Below are 15,385 nucleotides of genomic sequence, written 5' to 3'. Positions count from 1 at the left end.
AACCAGGCTAGGAACAGATACGCCAAATGCTGGGAAGGGTATAACTCCCTCACCTGGCCCCCAGGAAGTAATGGACCTGACACTGTGATAGCATGGCCCTATACCAGCCTATCCTGTGATACCTGATGCGTGTGTAAAGGACCCCAGACTCCCGACTCAGCTGACTTTCCTACACTTGAGGCAGCCTCCTCAGCTGCCTGCCTGTCCACCTGTTCCCCTGCCGGGAGCTCGGATAGTGAAGACTTTCCTACTCCAAACCTTGTTCAACCTTGTTCTCAAACCCGACCCCAGCAGCACCAGCACCAGCGGCAGCCCTGGTCTTCTTGATTTAGCAACACAGACGCTCAGCCCACGCCTTGAATCCTTTGAACTCTGTTGCAGCCTCTGTAGCTGGTATTCTCTCTGTAAGCCATACATGCGCAGATATATTTACTGTGTGGTATGAGATGAGAGTTATCTTAGTAATTAAGATTGGCATAAAAGAACCTGTATTCACCTGAGTGAATTACCAAGTGATTACCAGGTAGGTGGGAATTATATGACAAATAGCCTTAAAATGAACTTGATGGGTTTACTGTTATTCAATAAATTCTGACGTTGTGGAAAGACATTAATGTGTTCATGTGTGTTTCTGGCAGAGCACACTTGTAACAATAGCATGTTCATGGATTCTCTTATCAGAAATAGGCATTGCTACTGAATGAGACTATATTTCTGATTTAGTTGTTAAGAGAGTATTTATTTGTGTATATGTGTGTAATGCTATTATCATCTTTGAGACTGATTGGAGTGTCTTTATCTCCAGACAAGACCAAAGAGAGAACTCAGATTCTATTCTGACCCAGGGAAGTAGCTTTTCCTCCTTGGGCCTTGGCTAGTCTGATACCTCCATCTTCTTTCCTTTGACATATTTTGGATCTTGGGAAAGAGCAGCCTTATTTCTCCCTACACCGGTGTGTGTTAATGGTAAATGGGAGGTTGTGTCTGAAGTTGACTATGAAGGACTTTCTTCCCTGGCTTCCAAACCTGCTGATGGCCATTTCCTGTCTATCTTAACAGTTCGGGGTAGATGTATACCATAAAATAATCCAGATAAAATCAGTATCGTTTATGTTAGTATCCAGTCATTATGCTGGCCTGCTCCCTGTCACCTGGCAAGATGTACCTGTCAGTATTTGGAAAAGTGCCTAGCCAGCCCCAGGGTCCCACAGCCGTGCCTGCTCTTGTCAGTATTCAGGCAAAGGTCTAGCCAGCCTATGGCCCTACGTCACTGCTGCATGGCTGTTGTAAGGTCTGTACACCTGTGCCAAGGCTTGTTTAAAAGTGAGCTCCGGGCCGGGCAATGGTGGCGCACGCCTTTAATCTCAGCACTCGGGAGGCAGAGGCAGGTGGATCTCTGTGAATTCGAGACCAGCCCGGTCTACAGAGCGAGTTCCAGGACAGGCTCCAAAGCTACAGAGAAACCCTGTCTCGAAAAACAAAAACAAACAAAAAAAAAAAATGAGCTCCGCCTGTCTCTCGTTCTCTTTTGCCTCACTTCCCTTTCCTGGTCTACCGGCACAACTTTCTCTTTCATACACTCCCATATAGACTCCCACGTGGATTTGTTGTATATTGTAGTCCATTCTCACCCACCACTGCACTACAACAGTTTACAGATGGCTAAAGTTAAATTTACACTTTGTGTTCATTGGTGTATTAAAATACTAATGCCAGCCGGGTGGTGGTGCATGCCTTTAATCCCAGCACTCGGGAGCCAGAAGTAGGCAGATCTCTTTGAGTTCGATGCCAGCCTGGTCTACAAGAGCTAGTTCCGGGACAGGCTCCATAGCTACATAGAAACCCTGTCTCAAAAAACCAAAAATAAATAAGTAAATACATAAATAACTAAATACTGGTGCCTGTGATACTGAAATATCCGAGTGTCTCTGAGTGTCTTTAAGAATAATGGAGATTTTCTCACCTCTGTTGTGCATAACTTGAACGACTGGGGTCCCAGGAATTCCACAGCCACCACGGCCACCCCAAACCAGCAGTTTTCTGGATTTTGTCTCATAAATTTAAATAATGAGGTGGATGGATTGCAGAGGGTAAGATACAGAAAACATTATTTCTGTATAAACATACAGGGAAGGAGAGGCAGAATCCTGTTCGGCTGTGTGCGCTTCTGGGATTGGAGTGTTATTTAGTCCCATTGCCTTGGAGCTAATAAGGCTTTAGTGGACAAAGGGTGCAGTGAGCTAGCCAGGCCTGTTTTCATTCCCAGGTGTCCAGGTCCTGGTAGGTTTTGGTCACATCCTCAGAATGGTTGGACAGCATGCATACCAAGAACACAGAGGCCACCCAGTTGTCTTCCCTGCCTGACACCAATGAGCTCCTCAAGACTGACAGCAATAAGTTTGTAATCATCTGCCCCGGCATTTTAGAACGCAGCCTGAAGCAACAGGAAAAATGTTAAGAGCACTGGCAGGTCTTTCAGAAGACCCAGGTTTGAATCTCAGACCCTACCTGACAGCTCACAACCATCTGTAACTCCAGTTCCTGGGGTTCCTATGCCCCCTCTTGACTTCTGCAGGCACCCGACACACAGCTATTGCATTTCCATGCCGGCAAAACACATATGCATAAAATCAAGCAATCATAAATGCAATCTGGGTGGAGACTGAACTAACCAACAACGAGAAGATTGTGGGGTGCAGCGAGGACATCACTGAGCTGTACGGCATGCTCACCACAGCCGGAGGAGGTCACAGCGTGTTTGAAAGGAACACTGCTGACTTGGGATGGTATCGGAAAAGGTCCAAAGCCAAGTGCTAGACCCTGAAGGACAGTACAGTCACCAGAAGCTCCTAGCAACCCCAACAACACCTAGGTGGAGAGCCTCAAAGGAGCTAGGTGAGCACTTGCCTGGTGATGAGCAAGCAGTCGTGGGGCATTGCTTCACAGCTGGCTCCTAAGGACTGATAATCCAGAAGATGAGCGACTGACTGGATATACTTCTGACGACACAGCCAGAAGACAGGGATTACAAGCAGGAGACCCCGAGGATCCGTCAGTATACCTGTCAGTACGTCCTGTACCACACGCAGGGTGAACTGGATAAGACATTCTAGTCACACTTCCCCCAACACCATTCTATCCCACTCCTGGAAGAAATTCTCAATATCTGGAAAAATCAAGCCCAGAATGGTGATAATACTCCTTCAATCCCAGCACCCTCAGGAGGCAGGGATGGGTGGATCTCTGTGAGTTCAAGCCCAGTCTGGTTTACACAGTGAGTTTCAGGCAAGCCAGAACTATACAGTGAGAACTTGTCTCAAAGAAAGAAAGATAGGATGCCATCTTTTCCTTAAAAGATTTTTTTAAGTACGCTTAAGTGCTTGTGCCTGAAGAGGCTAGAGTTACGGGCAGTTGTGAGCTGTTCCTCATGAGTGCTGGGAATGGAATTCGCCCTCTGCAAAAGCATCTCCTCACTCAGCCTCTGCCCCTTCTGCCCTAATATGTGTTACGGTGGCTGTGGCCACAAAGACTGAAACTCCAGAGACGTGGAGAGCTTGGGATGGTGCAGGTCCTCATCTTAGGCTAGCTTTAGCTCCACAAATGACTGTTCCTTGCCCACCTCTGTGTCGAAACTAACATGCTGTGACTAAGAGACGTTTTAAGAAAGTCTTTTGGAATCTATTAACTTAGCAGGCCACTAACTTCCAGCAATTCAAAAGCTAAGAATGGCAGCAGATAGCAGTTGAGGCCCGTGTACTCACCAGTGTGTTTTCAACTTCCCTTAGCTAGGACTTCTGTAAGACTACACAGAGTCAAGATGTGGAGTGTCTTGAATCTGTATTCACAGACCATGCTCACTCAAAGCTAAATTCCAAAAAATTTTGACTCTCTCTCTCTCTCTCTTTGTCTCTCTCCGTCTCTCTCTCCCTCTGTCTCTCTCTGTGTGTCTTGTCTCTCTATCTCTCTGCCTGTCTCTCTCTCTTTCCTCTCTTGGTCTCATGGGTTTTTGGGGGGGGGAGGGGAGAAGAATCTCAGGTAGCCCAGGCTGACTTTGAACAGGCTAAGTAGCCAAAACTGGCCTTGAACTCCCGCTCCTCCTGCTCCGACCTCACCATTTCTGGTGTCGCAGTGTGCGGCAGGATACCTGCTAAAATCCTAATTAACTTGACCACTCTCCTTTTCACGAAATGCATTTCACCATTTAGAGTTTGTTTGGAACCCAGTGGAGCAATTCAGGTTGAAAAGGTGGCGCAAGCTGTCCTGTCGGAATGAGTTCGTTGTACAAGAGCGCACAAAAGCCCTGCAGCCTATGGGCGGGGAGGTTGGCCACCACCAAACCAGTTTCAACACTGTGGCTATTGTAAGGAGTGAAACCGCCTCGGGCGCTCTGTGAAACCTTATCTGGAGATTTTTGATAGCTGAGTTTTTCCCACATTAGCCAGAGGCCAAAATGTTTCAACTCCCTTGTTTTCACAAGCACCAAAACTTTATTGGTTCCCCTCCCCTGGATACCCACGCACGCACATACATTTTTTTTTCAAATATCAATTTTGGTAGAAGTTACACAGTAGGGAAGTGGCAGTAGTGTATAAAGCATTGAAAGTATTAGGGTCTGCTCCATTCCCAGGCTTCTGCTTGTCATTTTATGATTGTCTGACTCATATAGAGTGTGCATATAATATTCAATAATTGAACACATAAACATATACATTGTAAAAAGCAAATACAGTGAAGCATCCTTCGTCACCGTTCCCCAGCCACACTTTTTCTCCCAGATGGGTCCCCTTTGCCATTGCTGGTGAGTCCTCGGGTCTGCAGACACGCAGGCAAAGGTGTCTGCGTGTTTTGTGGTTTAGCACATAGCATGCAAAGTTAGAATCTCAGTTTAAAAAGAAAACTACAGAGATTAAATAATGAACAGGCTCATGTTTTTTTAAATAATATTTATTTATTTATTTATTATGTATACAATATTCTGTCTGTGTGTATGCCTGCAGGCCAGAAGAGGGTCCCATTACAGATGGTTGTGAGCCACCATGTGGTTGCTGGGAATTGAACTCAGGACCTTTGGAAGAGCAGGCAATGCTCTTAACCTCTGAGCCATCTCTCCAGCCCGCAGGCTCATGTTTTAAATTCTGGTAAATTTGCTAATCTCAGGAGCTCAGGTCTCTAACCACAGGCACTTGAAGGCTGAGGAAGTAGAGCCCCAAGTTTTGGGTTATTTAGTGATCGCTTGCTTCAGAAGACAAATACGTTCTTCTGTATCCTGTAAATACAAAATAAACACAACTCTCATCTCAAAGGAAATAAGAGTTTTCTTCTTCTGGAGCCAAATACATGTGGTCATGGCCTGGGAACACAGATTGGGTCACCCCCAACTCCATGTTCAGTGTGGGAGCAGTTCCATGAAGGTACCGCAGCAGAACAGAGTGTGATGATCAGGGTACATTTCAGATACATTGGTGAACATTAAGTAGGCGAATTGAAGCCAGTTTAGGGATTCTCTGCCATAGGGCTCAGACACTACCCGACACTCTTAAGCTTGGTAGGATCTGCGTAGTGTCTGTAGATTCAAGAGCATTTATTGAGTGATCACAAAGACCTTGGTTCACACACAGGGGAGGCAATGAATGGCCATTAATGATCTAAAGAGGACCCAAGATAACTTGGCCCTGGACTTGTACCATTCCAAACACTCCACCATCGTTAAAGTTCTTTAATTAGCCAGTTGACAGTTGACCCTGAAGCAGGGTCAGTGAGAGGTACGGTTTCTTCCTGAGAATTCGTTCCTGTTTCTAGATTGTTCGGCTCCTTAGCAATCACCATCACCACTACGCTGTGACGTCATGATTCCTTCTGGACAGTATACATACGCAAGCAAAGCTTGCTTGTATCTTAAACTCCTCAAAGCGCAAGCTCAGTATCTGTGGAGTGAGGTCGCGCACCTCGTCTCTCTAATCTCTGTTATCCCCATCTCTCTAATCTCTGTTATCTAATCTCTGGCTCTTTGCTGGACTTCATTTCCAGCTTCATTTTCCCCTGTGACTACAGTCTCAGCCTGGAGGGCGAGCGATGGTTGCTGGTCTCAGATGATAAACATCAGTGCAGTCTCTCATGCAGCAGGGATGAAGAGTACCAGGTTTAAGTTGCCACCTTGAGGTCATGGTTTGCGCCTTAGAGAAACAAGAAACAAGCTATCGGAACAGAAAGATATGCACCTGCCACACAAATAAATGTTAGCTATGATTATTATTATAGAAGGTATAATCTTCCTCAAGCACCATTTACTATACCGTAGACCCTTCCTTCTCTCTCTCTCTCTCTCTCTCTCTCTCTCTCTCCTCTCTCTCTCTCTCCTCTCTGTCTCCAGGGGCTCTCTATTATACAGCTCTGACTGTCCAGGAACTTGCTATCTAGATCAGGTTGACCTCAAATTCACAGAGATCCACCTGCCTCTGCTTCCTGTATGCTACAGCTAAAGGCATGGCTATTATGCCCAACCCCATATGTCTATTGCTATATTGTAAATTTTTACATAGTTTTCAGTTGTGTGTATCCAGACTATCCCATTTTAAGTACACTATGCTACTAGCAATATAGATAAGTATGTGCCTTTTCACAGTGTTACGCTGGGGTTGGGGAGATGGCTCAGCAGTTAAGGGCATAGACTGCTTCTTTCAGAGGATCCTAAGTTCTCAGCATCCCTGTTGGACATCTCACACTGCCTATAACTTCAGGTCCAGGGGGATCCAATAACTCTGGTCTCTGGAGGTACCTGCACTCATACACACACACACACACGCACACACACACCATTAAAAATAAAGTAAATATTTAAAAAATTATGGAATTTATAAGATTTAGCCATTTCAGTGACAACATATTCATCACTTAATCCTCCTACCTTGGTGACCTGGCTGTGGCAAATGCTGGTTCTAAAATATTTATTTATTTTATTATTTTGTGTATAGATATGTTTCCTGCATGTATGCCAGTACGCTGTGTGCATGCCTGATGCCTTCAGAGGTTGTTAGCTGCTATGTCGGTGCTGGGAATCGAACCCAAGTCCTCTACCAGAGCAACAAGTGCTGTTAGCCACCGAGCCAACCCTCCAGCCTCCACTCTTTTTTTAAAAGATTATTTTATTTGTATTTATGTGTATATGTCTGTGTAAGCATATGTCATGGGTGTGGGGGTGAATTTGGAGGCCAGCTAGAAGGGCAAATAGTTGTGAGCTACCAGATGCCCAATAACACCACTCCCTATGAGTCTCTGGGGGCCATTTCATACAAACTACCCCAGGGAGTTGCTCCCTTTTCTCAGTCTGATATCAGTCTCAGGCCTGATAGGACTTTAATATGACCATGTACCCCTACAGTTTCCATTCACCCCCCAAAATTTATAGAATGGCTCCCTTTCTGCTCCCAGGAATCAGTCATTCGTTCATCTGTGCTGGAGGCCGGGGACAAGTCATTCTTCTACCTCAAAATGGAGTCTCCTGGGGCAGTGCAGAGCCTGGAAAGCCACTGTTTTATACGATATAGGGTGATTTAGAGCAGGATAGAGCCTGATCTCCAGACACAGTAAACAGTAATGTCCTCAAAATCTGTTTCTCTCTTCTTCTATTACCTGATGTGGTGGAGCCCAAATGTTTCCAAAGGCTGTGTTAAAAACTTGCTGGTCAGCTTGCCCTGCTACTGGGAAGGCATGTGTCTTGGTCACTGTTCTGTGGCTGAGAAGAGACACCATGACCACAGCGACCCTTAGAAAACATTTAACTGGCGGTTTGCTTACAGTTGGTTTCAGAGGTTTAGTCCATTAATGTCATGGCTGGGAGCATGGCAGCAGGCAGACCGACTTGGCGCTGAAGGGGTTGAGAGTTCTCTGTCTGGATCCTTAGGCCTGGCTTGGCCACTTGAAATCTCAAAACCTACCCCCAGGGACACATTTTCTCCAACGAGGCCACACCTAGTCCCTCTCAAGTAGTGCCACTCCCTAACGAACAAGAGGTCAAATATAAGAGTCTCTGGGGACAATTCCCATGTAGGCGCCCTCCCCCCCTCCCCCGCCCCCAGCATGCTGTCTCTCAGAGGAGGAGTGCAGGGGAAGGAAGCTATGTCTGTCCATGGGGTATGCTCTTGAAGGGGCATGATCCCAATCCCTTCTGCTTGCTCATCTTTGCTTCTCAACAAGCAATTTTCTCTTTCATCACTCCCGGATGAGATGCACGGCCTCAGCATGGGTCAGGTGACCATGGACCGAGACTTCTGACACCATAGCCTAAAGAAACTTTTCCTCCACAGGTGTTGGTGGCACACACTTTTGGTTCCAACACTTGGGAAGCAGTGGCTAGAGGATCTGTGAGTTCAAGGCCAGCCTGGTCTACAGGGTGAATTCCGGGTTAGAAACTTTTCCTCTGTGTGAGCTTTTTGCCTCCGGCCTTTCATCCCACTAGGCCTTGTGGAGTGGAGAGGGCCTTTTGACCTCAGCCTTTAGGAGGCCCCTGGTCTATGTAGAGTTACAGCGAGGGCTACATAGAGAGACTCCCGGATGACAGCGACACCAACACACTTTTTAAAAACATGACATGCATGGTTAACGTAGAGAAAAACACTTCAGTTTCTCTCTCTTGCTTTTTTCCTTCCCTCCATTCTTTCCTCCCCTACCCCCCTACCCCCACCTTACATTTTATCCTCTTCCAAATTCCCTGGCTTTCACGAAAGCTAAAAGGATAAAGTCCTGTACCTAGAAGGCAATCCTTTGGGATGAGCTGAGGGAGGCTGCAGGCTCTCCTTCTAAGATCAGAGCCTGAGTGTTACCGGAAAGCACTTCCCGTCCAGAAACAAACATTTGAATGCTTTTAGTCAGGGATGAGCCGGAACCCTTGCAAGCAAGTCCCTTTATTGTTGGTCATGCCGTCATCAGACATCAATGTAGCACCTTTATTGTGAAGGTACTGTGCTCACTCACTGGGCGCGGGACACACAGTGCCTGCTTCTCCACCGAGCTGAACTCACAGACTGTTCACTGGGCACAGGACACACAGTGTGTGCTTCTCCACCGAGCTGAACTCTTAAGACTGCTCTCTGAGCGCAGGACACACAGTGTGTGCTTTGAGTCCACCGAGGTGAACTCAAAGACTGCTGTGGCAATATAGACCTTTCTCACTGGACTAAGTCACCGGGGTGCTACAATAAATAAGAGCAAGCCATCATTAAAGTCTGTAAACAGCCTTTAAGTGACATTTAAAAACTGTTTCATGGGGCTTAAGAGATGGCTCATTGGTTAAGAGCACTGGCTGCTCTTCCAAAGAACCCAGGTTCAATTCCCAGCACCCACAGGGAAGTTCACAATTGTCTATACCTCCAGTTCCAGAGGATCCAACACTCTCACACAGACATACAGGCAAGCAAAAGAATGCCATAAAATAAAAATTAAAAAAAAATCATTGAAACAACAACAACATCCAGGGGCTGGAGAGATGGCTCAGGAGTTAAGAGCACTGACTGTTCTTCCAAAGGACCTGGGTTCAATTTCCAGGAACCACATGGTGGCTCACAGCAACTGTCTGTAACTACAGAATCCAACTCCCTCACACAGACATACAGGCAGGCAAAACACCAATGCACATAAAATAAAAATCTTTAAAAAGCAAAAAATTGGTTTCACAGCTGCTTTATAGTACTCGGTAAGTGATCGATCATCCAATAGCACATTATCTATCTGCAAGACATTACACACGAGATGGGCTAGAGACGTGAACAAGGCTGTCTGCCCTCCAAGCGTGTAACACCGTTGGGCACATGCCTAAGGAAGGAGGGAAGCTCAGAGAGCTGGAGCCCTGATAGGAACCAGGACTTCCTGATAGCCGTTCTAGGTTATCTCCGGAACACAGCAAGCTCCTCGGGCAGCCAGTGCTTGTAGATTGTTGTAACTGCCCTGGTGGATAAGCCAGTGCCTGCTATACGGGGGATGCGCTGCGGTGTCCTCTCTGGTCTCCTCCTGGCACTCTTGTTTCAACCACAAGGTCGTTTGCTCCTGAAAAGCACTGAGGTCTCATGGAGGGACCTCAGTGTCCCTCAGTACGGTGTTCGTAGTTTAGGAAGCAGCTGAAGAGTGGACGGGAGGTGTGGAGTCGCTCAGTGGTGGAGCAAGGGGTTAGCATGCATGGGGTGGAAAAAGGGTCCTGAGTTTTTCTCTTTTGCTTCTCTATTAGGAAAGATACCTGTATGTAGGTGTTATAGTCTGCATTATGATGATAGACATGTCTTTAGCCTTCTTCTTCTAGAATGCTGTGACATCTGGAGCAGGAAGCCAGCACTGAAAGTCAGCCCTGTTCTGTGGACTCTCTCCTGTCCCAGCACCGCAAGGCTGTGTTTTCTATGACACTTGAAATCAGCCTTTGCTATCTCTCCCAAGACACTGTCAACACAATTGTGTTGTTAAACACAACAATCACAAGAAATTTTAAATTACTTTTTCTTAGTGTACTTTACCCTTGTCCTCCAACCTTGCACACATACACAGACACACAGACAGACACACACACACACACACACACTGAGATAGGGTCTCCTAATTCAGTTGGGCCTGAAATTCACTATGAAGCCCAAGGTGACTTGAAATTCTTTGTGAGCCTCTGCTTTAGCCTTACAGGTTTTGGGGTTACAGGCATGTAACACACCGGCTGAAACTCCGTGTGTGGGGGTGAGGTGGGGGAAGGTGGTGTGGGTAATGTTGGAGAAGCCACACGGTTATCAGAAGACACCTAACTATCGGGGTCACTTCTCTACTTCTGCCTTGCAGGATTCGGCCATTGCTCTTAGGCATCTCTACCTGCAGAGGTGTCTTGCTGGTGAGACAGCTTCTCACTATGTAGCCCTGGTTTGCCTGGAACTCACTATTTAGACCAGGCTGGTCTCTAACTCACAGAGATCTGTTTCTGCCTCCGGAGTGCTGGGATTAAAGATGGGTGCCATCCCACTCGGCAAACCTTCAACTTTAAATCAAACGTGACTGCATTTGGTGATATAATACTGAATAGAGATATGTCTAGAAAGTTGAATATTTGTTTTTATTTTATGTTTAAGGGTGTTTTGCCTGTATGTGTGTCCACATTTGTGCCCCATGCCTTTGGAGACGGAAGAAGTCATTGGAACTGCAGTTACAGAGGTTTGTGAGCTACCATGAGGGTCCTAGGAGTGGAGCCTGGGGCTTCTAGAAGAGCAGACAGTGCTCTTAACCGCTGAGCCACCTCTCCGCCCTCCTGTGTGGTGTTAGTGTTGGGAGCAACAGAAAAAGTTAAGCTGTTCTCTCTTCCCTGAGCCAGTGCTGTTCTCATTGTTCAGGAATATGCTGGATTTTTATCCATAAACGGATTTTGCCCGATTTACCACATATGTACCAAGCTTCAACAGTGCATTCTGGTGTGTGTGTGCAGGATGCGGAAGGACACCAGTGTTACCTGAGGCATAACTCTGCACCCTCAGTTTGTGCTGTGTTTCATGGAACACAGATTCCATGGGGAAAATGAGTAGGAAAGGGGGGGGGGGACGAGTAGAACCTGTTACCACAGTTAGGTAGAGATCTCTCCTCTTCCTCAAGTGTGTCCTAAGTTAGCACGAGCTCACCGAAAGCCACTAGTAATGCCCTTTGTGTTCATGAACTTACAGTCATGTCTGCACAGAAAACTCCCCGATGAATTATTATGGGATTTCTGTGGCATTAAAGCAGGAAACTTGCTCCAAAATAGAGCAACCCACTTGCACAACTTCTGAGAAAATAAGTATGAACCAGAAGAGTCCAGAAGAATGTCTCATTAGGAGAATACTTAGCTATGTGTGGCTTGGGAAGCAGAGGCAGAAGGATTAAAAAAAAGTTCTGTACTAGCCTGGACTCTGTCTTACTAAAAACAGAAGGGAGCCTGCATGCAAATGAGAGGACCATTTGGCTGGGCATGGCTGTATGCATCTCAACACTGTGTCTGGGCATGGCTGTATGCATCTCAACACTGTGTCTGGGCATGGCTGTATGCATCTCAACACTGTGTCTGGGCATGGCTGCATGCATCTCAACATTGTGTCTGGGCATGGCTGCATACATCTCAACACTGTGTCTGGGCATGGCTGTATGCATCTCAACACTGTGTCTGGGCATGGCTGCATGCATCTCAACATTGTGTCTGGGCATAGCTGCATGCATCTCAACACTGTGTCTGGGCATGGCTGTATGCATCTGTAACTCTTGTTTTGGGAAATCAGAGGCAGGTGGGTTTCTAGAGTTTGCTGGCCCTTCAGTCTTACCAATTGGTGAGCTCTGGGCTCAGTGAGAGAAACTGATACAAAAAATAAAGTGGAGGGCAACTGAGAAAAACACCTATGTTGCTTCTCCACACACATAGATACCCACGTAAACCATGCACACACAAATACTACACACCTACACAAAATAGTAGGTTAAAGGTGCACGTAGGTGGCAGAGTGTTTGCCTGGCATTTGTGAGACCTTAGGTTTGATTAAAAGTAAACAAATGAACAACAACAACAAAAAAAAACCAACAAAAGAAAAACAAGATGATACATAGCAACAGGCAGATATCTGTGAGTTTGAGGCCAGTCTGGTCTACAAGAGCTAGTTCCAGGACAGCCAGGGCTGTTACACAGAGAAACCTTGCCTTGAAAAAAACAAAACAAAACAAAACAAACAAACAAACAAAAAACCCCCAAGATGATACATAGTTTGATGTGGTGGCCCAGCCTATAATCCAAACACTTAAAAAGTAGAGAGAGGCAAGTGGATTAGGAGTGCAAATCTATCTTTAGCTACACAGGGAGTCTGAAGCCAGCCTAGGCTACATGAGACCCTGTCTCAAAACAAAAACAAGATGCCGGGTAGTGGTGGTGCACACCTTTAACTCCAGCACTCGGGAAACAGAAGCAGGCAGATCTCTGAGCCCAAGGCCAGCCTGGTCTACAGAGTGAGTTCAGGAGAGACAGGCCTACACAGAGAAACCCTGTCTCAGAAAACCAAAAATGCAAAAACAAGACAAAAAAAAAAAAGCAGGACTGGGAGCTGTTATGCAGGCCCCGGAGCACACACTGTGGAAGCAGGGGCGTCAAGGGGGCAGGAGTTGGGATCTCTTTCACCCTGTGAAAAGCACTACATGAGCCTGGTCTACAGAGCGAGTTCTGGGTCAGTCAGAGCTACACAGAGAAACCCTGTCTCCACCTCTCCTTCCCTCCCCCTCCCAAAAAAAAAGAAAAAGAAAAGGAGAAAAATCTGTTACAAATGTCTTCGCCAGTCGCAGTGGCTTTACAGTTTTTGTTTTTGTTTTCTCTCTCTCTCTCTCTCTCTTTTTTGAAACAGGGTTTTTCTGTGGCTTTGGAGCCTGTCCTGGAACTAGATCTTGTAGACCAGGCGGCTGGCCTCGAACTCACAGAGATCTGCCTGCCTCTGCCTCCCAAGTGCCACCACCGCCTGGCTGTTTCTGTTTTTGACACAAGGTTTCTCTGTAGCTTTGGAGCCTGTCCTGGCACTAGCTCTTGTAGACCAGGCTGGGCTCCAACTCACAAAGATCCAGTTGCCTCGGCCCCCGGAGTGCTGGGAGTGCAGCTGCACAGTGGCTTTAAGACACGACTTTAACTTAACACAGCTCTTGGGAGGCAGAGGCAGGCGAATCTCTGTGAGTTCAGGGCTGGCCTGGTCTACAGAATGAGTTCTAGGACAGCCAGAGTTGTCTAGCAAGACCTTGTCTTGAAAAAACAAACAAAAAAAAGAAGTCTGGCAAAGCTGTGTACTGTGTACTCCTAACCCCAGTGTTAGGAGGCAGAAACATGGAGCTGAATCCCAATGACTCACTGGCTGATCAGCCTAGCCAGGACAACAAACGTTCGGTTCCATGGGAGACTGCCTCAAAAACAAGGTGGGGAGGGGCTGGAGAGAAGGCTCAGCAGTTGAGAGCAATGGATGCTCTTCCAGAGGTTCTGAGTTCAATTCCCAGCAACCACATGGTGGCTCACAACCTCTACCGGCCTATAGACAAACATATAGGCAGAACACTGTATACATAATTAATAAATAAATCTTAAAAAAAATAAAGTGGGGAACAATAAAGGAAAACACATTCCTCCTCTGGCCTCATCATGGGTGCACACACTCACCCACCCTATACATACATACACACACACACACACACACACACACACACACAATGCTCACCCACCCTATACACTCACACTCATCACCCTACACACACATACACACACTCACTCACCCAATACAAACACAGTACTCACCTACCCAACACACACACATACACACTTACTCTACATACACACACCCAACACACACACACACACACACAAACACACACTTACCCACTCTACACACACACACTCACCCACCCAACACACATGTGCACACGCACGCACATGCATATACTCATCCACCCTACACACACGCGCGCACACACACACAAGAGGGAGAGAGAAAACAGTAAAAGTGAAACCTAGATGCATTAATAAAATGACACTACCTTTCTAGAGCTGGCAATATGATTTAAAGGGGGAGAGGGTTGGAGTCAGGGCCTCATGTAGCTCAAACTTATTGCTTAGCCAAAGACGGCTTTGATTCCTGAGATCCAGGTCTCGGGGGTGCCGGCGAGGGTGCCGGGATTACTGATGTGCACCACTGTGCTCAACTGTACGCAACCAGGTTTTCTGGGATTGAAGCCCCGGGCTTTGAGGATTCTGGACAAGCACTATTGAACTCTATCTTCAGCCCAAGTGGAAAAATTTGAAAGCCATTAATCTTCTATCTGCACAGTAAGAATTCAGTCTGTTTAAAAGGAAAGTGTAAATGAAACGTGTTTTACGATGATCACACGACAGACATTTTTACTTCAGACCTTAGCCAGGAAGACGGCAGCAAGCCGACAGTAGGAGATGCTACTAAAATAGTAAGTCCTGGTCTAAAAGTCCACCTGGGAGGAAGCCATTTTCACCGAGGGAGGTTCAGAAGGTCGAGGCTGTCACCAGGGTGCATGCACAGATGTGCCCTCGTGAGTATGAGAAAGAGGTGTGTTCCAAAGACGCATGCTTAGAAGCAGACACAAGAGTTTAATTGTGGCTGTAAAACCATTGCGCACAGAAACGGGCTTGGTCTGCAGAGAGTCATCTTGCTAGCTCATTCTCACACACTGATCTGTACAGGGACAGGGAGTAACCTCCTACACAGGGGTTAGGCTCACAGAGCAAGCGCAGGAACCTCAGTGAACTTAACAGGTGTCATTTTCCCTGATTGTCCTCCTACATTCGCTATCTAGAGCCCGTAACTATGACAGTTTCAATATAAGATCATTTGTGCTGACCACCCCACGCATCCTTTAT

Source organism: Microtus oregoni, unplaced genomic scaffold (genome assembly GCF_018167655.1).
Source record: "Microtus oregoni isolate MIOR12 unplaced genomic scaffold, Mior012 000006F_ref0000085, whole genome shotgun sequence".
Taxonomy (NCBI): domain Eukaryota; kingdom Metazoa; phylum Chordata; class Mammalia; order Rodentia; family Cricetidae; genus Microtus; species Microtus oregoni.
Note: the sequence above shows the minus strand (reverse complement) of the source record.